This window comes from Nycticebus coucang, unplaced genomic scaffold, assembly GCF_027406575.1.
Source record: "Nycticebus coucang isolate mNycCou1 unplaced genomic scaffold, mNycCou1.pri scaffold_67, whole genome shotgun sequence".
NCBI lineage: Eukaryota > Metazoa > Chordata > Mammalia > Primates > Lorisidae > Nycticebus > Nycticebus coucang.
The window spans coordinates 227,820-244,881 of NW_026515582.1; positions in this window are offsets into that span (position 1 = coordinate 227,820).

Here is a 17,062-nt window from a genome sequence, read left to right on the forward strand (position 1 = left end):
AAAAAAAAAAACACTTAATTCATTACTGAATTTTTTTTCAGGATTGGAAAGCGGGGGTTGGGGGAGAGGAAGGGTTTCTGTTCCAGGAACTGTGCTACGTGTCTATTTATTTCTTTTTATTTATTTATTTATTTATTTTTATTTATTTATTTATTTATTTATTTTTGTAGAGACAGAGTCTCACTGTACCGCCCTCCGGTAGAGTGCCGTGGCGTCACACGGCTCACAGCAACCTCTATCTCCTGGGCTTCCGCGATTCTCTTGCCTCAGCCTCCTGAGCAGCCGGGACTACAGGTGCCCGCCACAACGCCCGGCTATTTTTCTGTTGCAGTTTGGCCGGGGCTGGGTCTGAAACCACCACCCTCGGCATATGGGGCCGGAGCCCTACTCACTGAGCCACAGGCGCCGCCCCTCTATTTACTTCTTTATTAGATTGATTTTAACATTTATTAATTTATTTTTTGGTCCATTTGATTTTTTTTTTTTTTTTTTGCTGAGGCAGACCTTCACTTAGTCACCCTCCGTAGATTGCCGTGGTGTGGTGTCACAGCTCTCAAGAACCTCCAACTCTTGGGCATCAACGATTGTCTGGCCTCAGCCTTCCAAGTACCTGGGACTTCATGAGACCGCCACAGCGCCAGGGTAATTTTTCTTTGTTGCAGTTGTCATTGTTGTTTCGGTTGTCAGACAGGTCTGGAATCCGCCAGCCTCCTCGGTGGATGTGGTTGGTGCCTTAACCACTGTGCTATGCACCACCCCCCACACCCCACGCCAGCCTATTTATTTATCTATGTATTTATTAAATATTTTCCTTCTTCCGCGGTGTTTGTATGGGGCCCGGTTTCAACCCGCTGCCTCTGGTTCTTGGGGCAGGTGCCCTACTCCTCTGAGGAACAGGCACTGAACTACTTTTACTCTTTCATTTTCCTTCCGTCCTTCCTTTCTTCCTTCCTTCCTTCCTTCCTTCCTTCCATCGTTCGGTCCCATCCTTTCTCCTTCCCTCCATCCCTCCCTTCCTTCCTTCGTTCTTTCTTGTTTTTTTTCTTTCCAGTTTTTTGCCGGGGCCTGGTTTGAACCCGCCACCTCCGAAATATGCGGGGGGAGGGCGGGGGTGCCCGCAGGCGAACTCTTTCAACTAAATGATTTTGAGGAGGGGGCAGTTTGTCTCGCCACCCACCTCCTCTGTATATGGGGCCGGCACCCTACTCCTTTCACCCACAGGCGCCACCCGTTAACTTGTATACTTTTTCCTTTTTGTAGAGACAGAGTTTCACTTTATTGCCCTCGGTAGAGTGCCGTGGCGTCACACAGCTCACAGCAACCTCCATCTCCTGGGCTTAGGCGATTATCCTGCCTCGGTCTCCCGTGTAGCTGGGACTAGAGGCGGCCGCCACAACGCCCGGCTACTTTTTTGTTGCAGTTCGGCCGGGCCTGGGGTTGAACACACCACCCTCCGAATATGGGGCCGGCGCCTTGCTCACTGAGCCACAGGCCCCGCCCCCGTTATCTTCTATACTTCACAAGAGCTTCCCCCACACACATACATCTCTCCAGATACAGTGAAACCAGGTGTGGGAGAAGCATATTTAACTAAATCGAATTAGGCTGGGCGACGTGAGGCGGCTCAGGCCTGTAATCGTAGCACTTTGGGAGGTCTAGGTGGGCGGATCGCTTCAGCTCACTGAGTTGAGCTCCCGAAAATGGGTTGGTTTGTTTGCTTTCCAGTTCCGGCGGAGTCCGGGCTTGAACCAACACCCACGGTATGATATGGGGCCGGCGCCCTAATCCTTGAGCCAGGGGCACACGCGATTCCGAACTGAGCAAAACCCCCGCTGAGGCCCCAGCTCCTGACCTCTTGTCGGCCTCCAATTGTCTGCGGAGAGGGCCGGTCCTCCGTGTCTGCAGGTTGCTGACTTGTTCTGACTGCGTGTCCCAAGGCACCACTTTCGGGGTTTCTTTTTTCTTCTTTTATCCCTTGTTTCTCTCATTGCACATCTCACACTTGTGCTGGAACACATGATCGTGACGCCTATGACCGACTAAAGGAGATGCTGCGACACACATCCCTCCGTCCTCCACTCTCTCTCCCCTTTCTTTCTCTCCTTCCCTCGTCGCATCCCGCCTCCCCTGGCCCCCGCACCTGCATATGATACACCGGAGCTAGCTAAGAATGAGCACGCCGGGTTCTCCTGCCAGGCAGGCAGGCATGCATGACACCCACGTAGAGCACATGTGGGTGTTAGGAAACTTGGGTCTCCACAGTGCCCCGCGGATGAGCAGACGTCCGTGGCCGACCTTAGAGCGGGGATCTTGTCACCTTAGCGCCTGTTGGTCGAGCAGATGACTCTTCTGCGTGCTCTGGCCTAGTCAGTCCAGTAGGTGGCGGCCTTGAATAAGCTGTGGTTCCCCTGAGGCACAGAGACTCGCCTCGCTCCTCCAAACCCGGTGTTCCTTCTTTCGTGTTCGTCTTCTCTCTCTCTCTCTCCCTCTCTCCCTCCCTTTCTCCCGCCTCTCCGTCTCTCTCCCCCCTCGTTCTCACTCTCCCTTTATTCTGAAACTGTTGCTCTAACAATACGCACTGCTTGCCTCCTGTGTCACTTGTAGAGCTCAGGAGCGAACTCGGCAGCGTGGGAGCCTAGGGGGTGTATCATTAATGTAAAAAAAAAAAAACTCTTTTTCATTCAGGTCTATACAACCAGCTAGGACAGTATATGTGTGTGAGATTATATATTTATTGATTTATATATTTTTTGGCCATACACCCTCAGTCCACCTTCACTGGGAAGAGCGGAGTTGCGCCATTCACAAGTCACAGCACGCTCGAATTCTTGAGCTCCAGGGATGCTTTTGCTTCAGACTCCCGAACAGGTGGGACTATGGTGGGGTGTGGGGCGGTCGACTCCTGTCTCCACCGGCCTCGGCCTCCCCGAATGCTAGCATTAGAGTGGAGATCAACCGCCCCCGACCCCGTAACCTCTTTGGGTGTGTTTGGAGCTGTTCCCCGGGGGCAGATCCGTCCTCTCAAAGCCCAGTGGGGAGGCGGTGCGGAGAAGGGCGGGGACTGATCCTAGGAGTACTTCCCTTCAACCTCGGCTCCGGTCAGGTCAGGTCAGGTCAGGTCAGCGTCTCTGTGCTTGGCAGCTTAGCTCTTCTGTAAAACGGAACAGATCAGAAATAAAGGTCGAAAACTTAACTGAGGGGGCGGCGCCTGTGGCTCAGTCGGTAAGGCGCTGGCCCCACATACCGAGGGTGGCGGGTTCAAACCCGGCCCCGGCTGAACTGCAACCAAAAAATAGCTGGGCATGGTGGCGGGCTCCTGTCGTCCAAGCTACCCGGGAGGCTGAGGCAAGAGAATCGCTTAAGCCCAGGATTTGGAAGTTGCTGTGAGCTGTGTGATGCCATGCACTCTACCCGAAGGGCATAAAGTGACACTCAGTCTCTACAAAAAACAAAAAACAAAAAACACTTAATTCATTACTGAAGTTTTTTTCTGGATTGGAAAGCGGGGGTTGGGGGAGAGGAAGGGTTTCTGTTCCAGGAACTGTGCTACGTGTCTATTTACTTCTTTTTATTTATTTATTTATTTATTTTTATTTATTTATTGATTTATTTATTTTTGTAGAGACATAGTCTCACTGTACCGCCCTCGGGTACAGTGCCGTGGCGTCACACGGCTCACAGCAACCTCTATCTCCTGGGCTTCCGCGATTCTCTTGCCTCAGCCTCCTGAGCAGCCGGGACTACAGGTGCCTGCCACAACGCCCGGCTATTTTTCTGTTGCAGATTGGCCGGGGCTGGGTCTGAAACCCCACCCTCGGCATATGGGGCCGGAGCCCTACTCACTGAGCCACAGGCGCCGCCCCTCTATTTACTTCTTTATTAGATTGATTTTAACATTTATTAATTTATTTTTTGGTCCATTTGATTTTTTTTTTTTTTTTTTTTTTTTTGCTGAGGCCGACCTTCACTTAGTTACCCTCCGTAGATTGCCGTGGTGTGGTGTCACAGCTCTCAAGAACCTCCAACTCTTGGGCATCAACGATTGTCTGGCCTCAGCCTTCCAAGTACCTGGGACTGCAAGAGACCGCCACAGCGCCAAGGTATTTTTGCTTTGTTGCAGTTGTCATTGTTGTTTAGGTTGTCAGACAGGTCTGTAATCCGCCAGCCTCCTCGGTGGATGTGGTTGGTGCCTTAACCACTGTGCTATGCACCACCCCCCCACCCCACGCCAGCCTATTTATTTATCTATGTTTTTATTAAATATTTTCCTTCTTCCGCGGGGTTTGACTGGGGCCCGGTTTCAACCCGCCGCCTCTGGTACTTGGGGCAGGTGCCCTACTCCTCTGAGGAACAGGCACTGAACTACTTTTACTCTTTCATTTTCCTTCCGTCCTTCCTTTCTTCCATCCTTCCTTCCTTCCTTCCTTCCTTCCTTCCTTCCTTCCTTCCTTCCTTCCTTCCTTCCTTTCTTCCATTGTTCGGTCCCATCCTTTCTCCTTCCCTCCATCCCTCCCTTCCTTACTTCGTTCTTTCTTGTTTTTTTTCTTTCCAGTTTTTTGCCGGGGCCTGGTTTGAACCCGCCACCTCCGAAATATGCGGGGGGAGGGCGGGGGTGCCCGCAGGCGAACTCTTTCAACTAAATGATTTTGAGGAGGGGGCAGGTTGTCTCGCCACCCACCTCCTCTATATATGGGGCCGGCACCCTACTCCTTACACCCACAGGCGCCACCCGTTAACTTGTATTTTTTTCCTTTTTGTAGAGACAGAGTTTCACATTATTGCCCTCGGTAGAGTGCCGTGGCGTCACACAGCTCACAGCAACCTCCATCTCCTGGGCTTAGGCGATTATCCTGCCTCGGTCTCCCGTGTAGCTGGGACTAGAGGCGGCCGCCACAACGCCCGGCTACTTTTTTGTTGCAGTTCGGCCGGGCCTGGTGTTGAACACACCACCCTCCGAATATGGGGCCAGCGCCTTGATCACTGAGCCACAGGCCCCGCCCCCATAATCTTCTATACTTCACAAGAGCTGCCCCCCCACACACATACATCTCTCCAGATACAGTGAAACCAGGTGTGGGAGAAGGATATTTAACTAAATCCAATTAGGCTGGGCTATGTGAGGCGGCTCAGGCCTGTAATCGTAGCACTTTGGGAGGTCTAGGTGGGCGGATCGCTTCAGCTCACTGAGTTGAGCTCCCGAAAATGGGTTTGTTTGTTTGCTTTCCAGTTCCGGCGGAGTCCGGGCTTGAACCAACACCCACGGTATGATATGGGGCCGGCGCCCTAATCCTTGAGCCAGGGGCACACGCGTTTCTGAACTGAGCAAAACCCCCGCTGAGGCCCCAGCTCCTGACCTCTTGTCAGCCTCCAATTGGCTGCGGAGAGGGCCGGTCCTCCGTGTCTGCAGGTTGCTGACTTGTTCTGACTGCGTGTCCCAAGGCACCACTTTCGGGGTTTCTTTTTTCTTCTTTTATCCCTTGTTTCTCTCATTGCACATCTCACACTTGTGCTGGAACACATGATCGTGACGCCTATGACCGACTAAAGGAGATGCTGCGACACACATCCCTCCGTCCTCCACTCCCTCTCCCCTTTCTTTCTCTCCTTCCCTCATCACATCACCCCTCCCCTGGCCCCCGCACCTGCATATGAAACACCGGAGCTAGCTAAGAATGAGCACACCGGGTTCTCCTGTCAGGCAGGCAGGCATGCATGACACCCACGTAGAGCACATGTGGGTGTTAGGAAACTTGGGTCTCCACAGTGCCCCGCGGATGAGCAGACGTCCGTGGCCGACCTTAGAGCGGGGATCTTGTCACCTTAGCGCCTGTTGGTCGACCAGATGTGTCTTCTGCGTGCTTTGGCCGAGTCAGTCCAGTAGGTGGCGGCCTTGAATATGCTGTGGTTCCCCTGAGGCACAGAGACTCGCCTCGCTCCTCCAAACCCCGTGTTCCTTCTTTCGTGTTCGTCTTCTCTCTCTCTCTCTCTCTCCCTCTCTCCCTCCCTTTCTCCCGCCTCTCCGTCTCTCTCCCCCCTCGTTCTCAATCTCCCTTTATTCTGAAACAGTTGCTCTGACAATACGCACTGCTTGCCTCCTGTGTAACTACTAGAGCTCAGGAGCGAACTCGGCAGCGTGGGAGCCTAGGGGGTGTGTCATTAATGTAAAAAGAAAAAAAACAAAAAATCTCTTCTTCATTCAGGTCTGCACAACCAGCTAGCACAGTATATGTCTGTGGGATTATATATTTATTTATTGATATATTTTTTGGCCATACACCCTCAGTCCACCTTCACTGGGAAGAGTGGAGTTGCGCCATTCACAAGTCACAGCACGCTCGAATTCTTGAGCTCCGGGGATGCTTTTGCTTCAGACTCCCGAACAGGTGGGACTATGGTTGGTTGTGGGGCGGTCGTCTCCTGTCTCCACCGGCCTCTGCCTCCCAGAATGATAGCATTAGAGTGGAGATCAACCGCCCCCGACCCCGTAACTTCTTTGGGTGTGTATGGAGCTGTTCCCCGGGGGCAGATCCGTCCTCTCAAAGCCCAGTGGGGAGGCGGTGCGGAGAAGGGCAGGGACTGATCCTAGGAGTACTTCCCTTCAACCTCGGCTCCGGTCAGGGCAGGTCAGGTCAGGTCACCGCCTCCGCGCTTGGCAGCTTAGCTCTTCTGTAAAACGGAACAGATCAGAAATAAAGGTCGAAAACTTAACTGAGGGGGCGGCGCCTGTGGCTCAGGCGGTAAGGCGCCGGCTCCACATACCGAGGGTGGCGGGTTCAAACCCGGCCCCGGCTGAACTGCAACCAAAAAATAGCTGGGCATGGTGTCCGGCTTCTGTCGTCCAAGCTACCCGGGAGGCTGAGGCAAGAGAATCGCTTAAGCCCAGGAGTTGGAAGTTGCTCTGAGTTGTGTGATGCCATGGCACTCTACCCGAAGGGCATAAAGTGACACTCTGTCTCTACAAAAAACAAAAAACAAACAAAAAAAACACTTAATTCATTACTTAAGTTTTTTTATGGATTGGAAAGCGGGGGTTGGTGGAGAGGAAGGGTTTCTGTTCCAGGAACTGTGCTACGTGTGTATTTACTTCTTTTTATTTATTTATATATTTATTTTTATTTATTTATTTATTTATTTATTTTTGTAGAGACAGAGTCTCACTGTACCGCCCTCGGGTAGAGTGCCGTTGCGTCACACGGCTCACAGCAACCTCTATCTCCTGGGCTTCCGCGATTCTCTTGCCTCAGCCTCCTGAGCAGCCGGTACTACCGGTGCCCGCCACAACGCCCGGCTATTTTTCTGTTGCAGTTTGGCCGGGGCTCGGTCTGAAACCACCACCCTCGGCATATGGGGCCGGAGCCCTACTCACTGAGCCACAGGCGCCGCCCCTCTATTTACTTCTTTATTAGATTGATTTTAACATTTCTTAATTTATTTTTTGGTCCATTTGATTTGTTTTTTTTTTTTTGCTGAGGCAGACCTTCACTTAGTCACCCTCTGTAGATTGCCGTGGTGTGGTGTCACAGCTCTCAAGAACCTCCAACTCTTGGGCATCAACGATTGTCTGGCCTCAGCCTTCCAAGTACCTGGGACTGCATGAGACCGCCACAGCGCCAGGGTATTTTTGCTTTGTTGCAGTTGTCATTGTTGTTTACGTTGTCAGACAGGTCTGGAATCCGCCAGCCTCCTCGGTGGATGTGGTTGGTGCCTTAACCACTGTGCTATGCACCACCCCCCCACCCCACGCCAGCCTATTTATTTATCTATGTATTTATTGAATATTTTCCTTCTTCCGCGGTGTTTGACTGGGGCCCGGTTTCAACCCGCCGCCTCTGGTACTTGGGGCAGGTGCCCTAACCTCTGAGGAACAGGCACTGAACTACTTTTACTCTTTCATTTTCCTTCCGTCCTTCCTTCCTTCCTTCCTTCCTTCCGTCCTTCCTTCCTTCCATTGTTCGGTCCCATCCTTTCTCCTTCCCTCCATCCCTCCCTTCCTTCCTTCGTTCTTTCTTTTTTTTTATCTTTCCAGTTTTTTGCCGGGGCCTGGTTTGAACCCGCCACCTCCGAAATATGCGGGGGGAGGGCGGGGGTGCACGCAGGCGAACTCTTTCAACTAAATGATTTTGAGGAGGGGGCAGTTTGTCTCGCCACCCACCTCCTCTGTATATGGGGCCGGCACCCTACTCCTTTCACCCACTGGCGCCACCCGTTAACTTGTATTCTTTTTCTTTTTGTAGAGACAGAGTTTCACTTTATTGCCCTCGGTAGAGTGCCGTGGCGTCACACAGCTCACAGCAAGCTCCATCTCCTGGGCTTAGGCGATTATCCTGCCTCGGTCTTCCGTGTAGCTGGGACTAGAGGCGGCCGCCACAACGCCCGGCTACTTTTTTGTTGCAGTTCGGCTGGGCCTGGGGTTGAACACACCACCCTCCGAATATGGGGCCGGCGCCTTGCTCACTGAGCCACAGGCCCCGCCCCCGTTATCTTCTATACTTCACAAGAGCTTCCCCCACACACATACATCTCTCCAGATACAGTGAAACCAGGTGTGGGAGAAGGATATTTAACTAAATCGAATTAGGCTGGGCGACGTGAGGCGGCTCAGGCCTGTAATCGTAGCACTTTGGGAGGTCTAGGTGGGCGGATCGCTTCAGCTCACTGAGTTGAGCTCCCGAAAATGGGGTTGTTTGTTTGCTTTCAAGTTCCGGCGGAGTCCGTGCTTGAACCAACACCCACGGTATGATATGGGGCCGGCGCCCTAATCCTTGAGCCAGGGGCACACGCGTTTCTGAACTGAGCAAAACCCCCGCTGAGGCCCCAGCTCCTGACCTCTTGTTGGCCTCCAATTGGCTGCGGAGAGGGCCGGTCCTCCGTGTCTGCAGGTTGCTGACTTGTTCTGACTGCGTGTCCCAAGGCACCACTTTCGGGGTTTCTTTTTTCTTCTTTTATCCCTTGTTTCTCTCATTGCACATCTCACACTTGTGCTGGAACACATGATCTTGACGCCTGTGAACGACTAAAGGAGATGCTGCGACACACATCCCTCCGTCCTCCACTCCCTCTCCCCTTTCTTTCTCTCTTTCCCTGGTCACATCCCCCCTCCCCTGGCCCCCGCACCTGCATATGAAACACCGGAGCTAGCTAAGAATGAGCACGCCGGCTTCTCCTGCCAGGCAGGCAGGCATGCATGACACCCACGTAGAGCACATGTGGGTGTTAGGAAACTTGGGTCTCCACAGTGCCCCGCGGATGAGCAGACGTCCGTGGCCGACCTTAGAGCGGGGATCTTGTCACCTTAGCGCCTGTTGGTCGACCAGATGTGTCTTCTGCGTGCTTTGGCCTAGTTAGTCCAGTAGGTGGCGGCCTTGAATAAGCTGTGGTCCCCTGAGGCACAGAGACTCGCCTCGCTCCTCCAAACCCCGTGTTCCTTCTTTCGTGTTCGTCTTCTCTCTCTCTCTCTCTCTCTCTCTCTCCCTCTCTCCCTCCCTTTCTCCCGCCTCTCCGTCTCTCTCCCCCCTCGTTCTCACTGTCCCTTTATTCTGAAACAGTTGCTCTGACAATACGCACTGCTTACCTCCTGTGTAACTACTAGAGCTCAGGAGCGAACTCGGCAGCGTGGGAGCCTAGGGGGTGTGTCATTAATGTAAAAAAAAAAAAAAAACTCTTCTTCATTCAGGTCTGCACAACCAGCTAGCACAGTATATGTGTGTGGGATTATATATTTATTTATTTATATATTTTTTGGCCATACACCCTCAGTCCACCTTCACTGGGAAGAGCGGAGTTGCGCCATTCACAAGTCACAGCATGCTCGAATTCTAAGCTCCAGGGATGCTTTTGCTTCAGACTCCCGAACAGGTGGGACTATGGTGGGGTGTGGGGCGGTCGTCTCCTGTCTCCACCGGCCTCCGCCTCCCAGAATGCTAGCATTAGAGTGGAGATCAACCGCCCCCGACCCCGTAACTTCTTTGGGTGTGTATGGAGCTGTTCCCCGGGGGCAGATCCCTCGTCTCAAAGCCCAGTGGGAAGGCGGTGCTGAGAAGGGCGGGGACTGATCCTAGGAGTACTTCCCTTCAACCTCGGCTCTGGTCAGGGCAGGTCAGGTCAGGTCACCGCCTCCGCGCTTGGCAGCTTAGCTCTTCTGTAAAACGGAACAGATCAGAAATAAAGGTCGAAAACTTAACTGAGGGGGCGGCGCCTGTGGCTCAGTCGGTAAGGCGCCGGCCCCACATACCGAGGGTGGCGGGTTCAAACCCGACCCCGGCTGAACTGCAACCAAAAAATAGCTGGGCATGGTGGCGGGCTCCTGTCGTCCAAGCTACCCGGGAGGCTGAGGCAAGTGAATCGCTTAAGCCCAGGAGTTGGAAGTTGCTGTGAGCTGTGTGATGCCATGGAACTCTACCCGAAGGGCGTAAAGTGACACTGTCTCTACAAAAAACAAAAAACAAAAAAAAAAAACACTTAATTCATTACTGAAGTTTTTTTCTGGATTGGAAAGCGGGGGTTGGGGGAGAGGAAGGGTTTCTGTTCCAGGAACTGTGCTACGTGTCTATTTACTTCTTTTTATTTATTTATTTATTTATTTTTATTTATTTATTTATTTATTTATTTTTGTAGAGACAGAGTCTCACTGTACCGCCCTCGGGTAGAGTGCCGGGGCGTCACACGGCTCGCAGCAACCTCTATCTCCTGGGCTTCCGCGATTCTCTTGCCTCAGCCTCCTGAGCAGCCGGGACTACAGGTGCCCGCCACAACGCCCGGCTATTTTTGTGTTGCAGTTTGGCCGGGGCTGGGTCTGAAACCACCACCCACGGCATATGGGGCCGGAGCCCTACTCACTGAGCCACAGGCGCCGCCCCTCTATTTACTTCTTTATTAGATTGATTTTAACATTTATTAATTTATTTTTTGGTCCATTTGATTTTTTTTTTTTTTTTGCTGAGGCAGACCTTCACTTAGTCACCCTCCGTAGATTGCCGTGGTGTGGTGTCACAGCTCTCAAGAACCTCCAACTCTTGGGCATCAACGATTGTCTGGCCTCAGCCTTCCAAGTACCTGGGACTGCATGAGACCGCCACAGCGCCAGGGTATTTTTGCTTTGTTGCAGTTGTCATTGTTGTTTACGTTGTCAGACAGGTCTGGAATCCGCCAGCCTCCTCGGTGGATGTGGTTGGTGCCTTAACCACTGTGCTATGCACCACCCACCCAACCCACGCCAGCCTATTTATTTATCTATGTATTTATTAAATATTTTCCTTCTTCCGCGGTGTTTGACTGGGGCCCGGTTTCAACCCTCCGCTTCTGGTACTTGGGGCAGGTGCCCTACTCCTCTGAGTAACAGGCACTGAACTACTTTTACTCTTTCATTTTCCTTCCGTCCTTCCTTCCTTCCTTCCTTCCTTCCTTCCTTCCTTCCTTCCTTCCTTCCTTCCTTCCTTCCTTCCTTAATTCCTTCCTTCCATTGTTCGGTCCCATCCTTTCTCCTTCCCTCCATCCCTCCCTTCCTTCCTTCGTTCTTTCTTGTTTTTTTTCTTTCCAGTTTTTTGCCGGGGCCTGGTTTGAACCCGCCACCTCCAAAATATGCGGGGGGAGGGTGGGGGTGCCCGCAGGCGAACTCTTTCAACTAAATGATTTTGAGGAGGGGGCAGTTTGTCTCGCCACCCACCTCCTCTGTATATGGGGCCGGCACCCTACTCCTTTCACCCACAGGCGCCACCCGTTAACTTGTATTCTTTTTCCTTTTTGTAGAGACAGAGTTTCACTTTATTGCCCTCGGTAGAGTGCCGTGGCGTCACACAGCTCACAGCAAGCTCCATCTCCTGGGCTTAGGCGATTATCCTGCCTCGGTCTCCCGTGTAGCTGGGACTAGAGGCGGCCGCCACAACGCCCGGCTACTTTTTTGTTGCAGTTCGGCCGGGCCTGGGGTTGAACACACCACCCTCCGAATATGGGGCCGGCGCCTTGATCACTGAGCCACAGGCCCCGCCCCCGTTATCTTCTATACTTCACAAGAGCTTCCCCCACACACATACATCTCTCCAGATACAGTGAAACCAGGTGTGGGAGAAGGATATTTAACTAAATCGAATTAGGCTGGGCGACGTGAGGCGGCTCAGGCCTGTAATCGTAGCACTTTGGGAGGTCTAGGTGGGCGGATCGCTTCAGCTCACTGAGTTGAGCTCCCGATAATGGGTTTGTTTGTTTGCTTTCCAGTTCCGACGGAGTTCGGGCTTGAACCAACACCCACGGTATGATATGGGGCCGGCGCCCTAATCCTTGAGCCAGGGGCACACGCGTTTTTGAACTGAGCAAAACCCCCGCTGAGGCCCCAGCTCCTGACCACTTGTCGGCCTCCAATTGGCTGCGGAGAGGGCCGGTCCTCCGTGTCTGCAGGTTGCTGACTTGTTCTGACTGCGCGTCCCAAGGCACCACTTTCGGGGTTTCTTTTTTCTTCTTTTATCCCTTGTTTCTCTCATTGCACATCTCACACTTGTGCTGGAACACATGATCGTGACGCCTATGAACGACTAAAGGAGATGCTGCGACACACATCCCTCCGTCCTCCACTCCCTCTCCCCTTTCTTTCTCTCCTTCCCTCGTCACATCCCCCCTCCCCTGGCCCCTCACCTGCATATGAAACACCGGAGCTAGCTAAGAATGAGCACGCCGGGTTCTCCTGCCAGGCAGGCAGGCATGCATGACCCCCACGTAGAGCACATGTGGGTGTTAGGAAACTTGGGTCTCCACAGTGCCCCGCGGATGAGCAGACGTCCGTGGCCGACCTTAGAGCGGGGATCTTGTCACCTTAGCGCCTGTTGGTCGACCAGATATGTCTTCTGCGTGCTTTGGCCTAGTCAGTCCAGTAGGTGGCGGCCTTGAATAAGCTGTGGTTCCCCTGAGGCTCTGAGACTCGCCTCGCTCCTCCAAACCCCGTGTTCCTTCTTTCCTGTTCGTCTTCTCTCTCTCTCTCTCTCTCTCTCCCTCTCTCCCTCCCTTTCTCCCGCCTCTCCGTCTCTCTCCCCCCTCGTTCTCACTCTCCCTTTATTCTTGCAGTGACTTTTTTTTTTTTTTTTTTTTTGGTCAGGGCTGGGTTTGAACTCGCCACCTCCAGCATATGGGACCGGCACCCTACTCATTGAGCCACAGGTGCCGCCCACTCTCCCTTTATTCTGAAACAGTTGCTCTGACAATAAGCACTGCTTGCCTCCTGTGTAACTACTAGAGCTCAGGAGCAAATTCGGCAGCGTGGGAGCCTAGGGGGTGTGTCATTAATGTAAAAAAAAAAAAAAATACTCTTCTTCATTCAGGTCTACACAACCAGCTAGGACAGTATATGTGTGTGGGATTATGTATTTATTTATTTATTTATTTTTTGGCCATACACCCTCAGTCCACCTTCACTTGGAAGAGCGGAGTTGCGCCATTCACAAGTCACAGCACGCTCGAATTCTTGAGCTCCAGGGATGCTTTTGCTTCAGACTCCCGAACAGGTGGGACTATGGTGCGGTGTGGGGCGGTTGTCTCCTGTCTCCACCGGCCTCCGCCTCCCAGAATGCTAGCATTAGAGTGGAGATCAACCGACCCCGACCCCGTAACTTCTTTGGGTGTGTATGGAGCTGTTCCCCGGGGGCAGATCCGTCCTCTCAAAGCCCAGTGGGGAGGCGGTGCGGAGAAGGGCAGGGACTGATCCTAGGAGTACTTCCCTTCAACCTCGGCTCCGGTCAGGGCAGGTCAGGTCAGGTCACCGCCTCCTCGCTTGGCAGCTTAGGTCTTCTGTCAAACGGAACAGATTAGAAATAAAGGTCGAAAACTTAACTGAGGGGGCGGCGCCTGTTTCTCAGTCGGTAAGGCGCCGGCCCCACATACCAAGGGTGGCGGGTTCAAACCCGGCCCCGGCTGAACTGCAACCAAAAAATAGCGGGGCATGGTGGCGGGCTCCTGTCGTCCAAGCTACCCGGGAGGCTGAGGCAAGAGAATCGCTTAAGCCCAGGAGTTGGAAGTTGCTTTGAGCTGTGTGATGCCATGGCACTCTACCCGAAGGGCATAAAGTGACACTCTGTCTCTACAAAAAACAAAAAAAGAAACAAACAAAAAAAACACTTAATTCATTACTGAAGTTTTTTTCTGGATTGGAAAGCGGGGGTTGGGGGAGAGGAAGGGTTTCTGTTCCAGGAACTGTGCTACGTGTCTATTTACTTCTTTTTATTTATTTATTTATTTATTTTTATTTATTTATTTATTTCTGTAGAGACAGAGTCTCACTGTACCGCCCTCGGGTAGAGTGCCGTGGCGTCACCCGGCTCACTGCAACCTCTATCTCCTGGGCTTCCGCGATTCTCTTGCCTCAGCCTCCTGAGCAGCTGGGACTACAGGTGCCCGCCAGAACGCCCGGCTATTTTTCTGTTGCAGTTTGGCCGGGGCTGGGTCTGAAACCACCACCCACGGCATATGGGGCCGGAGCCCTACTCACTGAGCCACAGGCGCCGCCCCTCTATTTACTTCTTTATTAGATTGATTTTAACATTTATTAATTTATTTTTTGGTCCATTTGATTTTCTTTTTTTTTTTTTTTTTTGCTGAGGCAGACCTTCACTTAGTCACCCTCCGTAGATTGCCGTGGTGTGGTGTCACAGCTCTCAAGAACCTCCAACTCTTGGGCATCAACGATTGTCTGGCCTCAGCCTTCCAAGTACCTGGGACTGCGTGAGACCGCCACAGCGCCAGGGTTTTTTTGCTTTGTGGCAGTTGTCATTGTTGTTTAGGTTGTCAGACAGGTCTGGAATCCGCCAGCCTCCTCGGTGGATGTGGTCGGTGCCTTAACCACTGTTCTGTGCACCACTCCCCCACCCCACGCCAGCCTATTTATTTATCTATGTATTTATTAAATATTTTCCTTCTTCCGCGGTGTTTGACTGGGGCCCGGTTTCAACCCGCCGCCTCTGGTACTTGGGGCAGGTGCCCTACTCCTCTGAGGAACAGGCACTGAACTACTTTTACTCTTTCATTTTCCTTCCTTCCTTCCTTCCTTCCTTCCTTCCTTCCTTCCTTCCTTCCTTCCTTCCTTCCTTCCTTCCTTAAATCGTTCCGTCCCATCCTTTCTCCTTCCCTCCATCCCTCCCTTCCTTCCTTCGTTCTTTCTTGTTTTTTTTCTTTCCAGTTTTTTGCCGGGGCTTCGTTTGAACCCGCCACCTCCGAAATATGCGGGGGGAGGGCAGGGGTGCCCGCAGGCGAACTCTTTCAACTAAATGATTTTGAGGAGGGGGCAGTTTGTCTCGCCACCCACCTCCTCTGTATATGGGGCCGGAACCGTACTCCTTTCACCCACAGGCGCCACCCGTTAACTTGTATTCTTTTTCCTTTTTGTAGAGACAGAGTTTCACTTTATTGCCCTCGGTAGAGTGCCGTGGCGTCACACAGCTCACAGCAACCTCCATCTCCTGGGCTTAGGCGATTATCCTGCCTCGGTCTCCCGAGAAGCTGGGACTAGAGGCGGCTGCCACAACGCCCGGCTACTTTTTTATTGCAGTTCAGCCGGGCCTGGGGTTGAACACACCACCCTCCGAATATGGGGCCGGCGCCTCCTCACTGAGCCACAGACCCCGCCCCCGTTATCTTCTATACTTCACAAGAGCTTCCCCCACACACATACATCTCTCCAGATACAGTGAAACCAGGTGTGGGAGAAGGATATTTAACTAAATCGAATTAGGCTGGGCGACGTGAGGCGGCTCAGGCCTGTAATCGTAGCACTTTGGGAGGTCTAGGTGGGCGGATCGCTTCAGCTCACTGATTTGAACTCCCGAAAATGGGTTGGTTTTTTTGCTTTCCAGTTCTGGCGCAGTCCGGGCTTAAACCAACACCCACGGTATGATATGGGGCCGGCGCCCTAATCCTTGAGCCAGGGGCACACGCGTTTTTGAACTGAGCAAAACCCCCGCTGAGGACCCAGGTCCTGACCTCTTGTCGGCCTCCAATTGGCTGCGGAGAGGGCCAGTCCTCCATGTCTGCAGGTTGCTGACTTGTTCTGACTGCGTGTCCCAAGGCACCACTTTCGGGGTTTCTTTTTTCTTCTTTTATCCCTTGTTTCTCTCATTGCACATCTCACACTTGTGCTGGAACACATGATCGTGACGCCTATGAACGACTAAAGGAGATGCTGCGACACACATCCCTCCGTCCTCCACTCCCTCTCCCCTTTCTTTCTCTCCTTCCCTCGTCACATCCCCCCTCCCCTGGCCCCCGCACCTGCATATGAAACACCGGAGCTAGCTAAGAATGAGCACGCCGTGTTCTCCTGCCAGGCAGGCAGGCATGCATGACACCCACGTAGAGCACATGTGGGTGTTAGGAAACTTGGGTCTCCACAGTGCCCCGCGGATGAGCAGACGTCCGTGGCCGACCTTAGAGCGGGGATCTTGTCACCTTAGCGCCTGTTGGTCGAGCAGATGTGTCTTCTGCGTGCTTTGGCCTAGTCAGTCCAGTAGGTGGCGGCATTGAATAAGCTGTGGTTCCCCTGAGGCACAGAGACTCGCCTCGCTCCTCCAAAGCCCGTGTTCCTTCTTTCGTGTTCGTCTTCTCTCTCTCTCTCCCTCTCTCCCTCCCTTTCTCCCGCCTCTCCGTCTCTCTCCCCCCTCGTTCTCACTCTCCCTTTATTCTGAAACAGTTGCTCTGACAATACGCACTGCTTGCCTCATGTGTAACTACTAGAGCTCAGAAGCAAACTCGGCAGCGTGGGAGCCTAGGGGGTGTGTCATTAATGTAAAAAAAAAAAAAAAAACTCTTCTTCATTCATGTGTACACAACCAGCTAGGACAGTATATGTGTGTGGGATTATATATTTATTTATTTATATATTTTTTGGCCATACACCCTCAGTCCACCTTCAGTGGGAAGAGCGGAGTGGCGCCATTCACAAGTCACAGCACGCTCGAATTCTTGAGCTCCAGGGATGCTTTTGCTTCAGATTCCCTAACCGGTGGGACTATGGTGGGGTGTGGGGCGGTCGTGTCCTGTCTCCACCGGCCTCGGCCTCCCAGAATGCTAGCATTAGAGTGGAGATCAACCC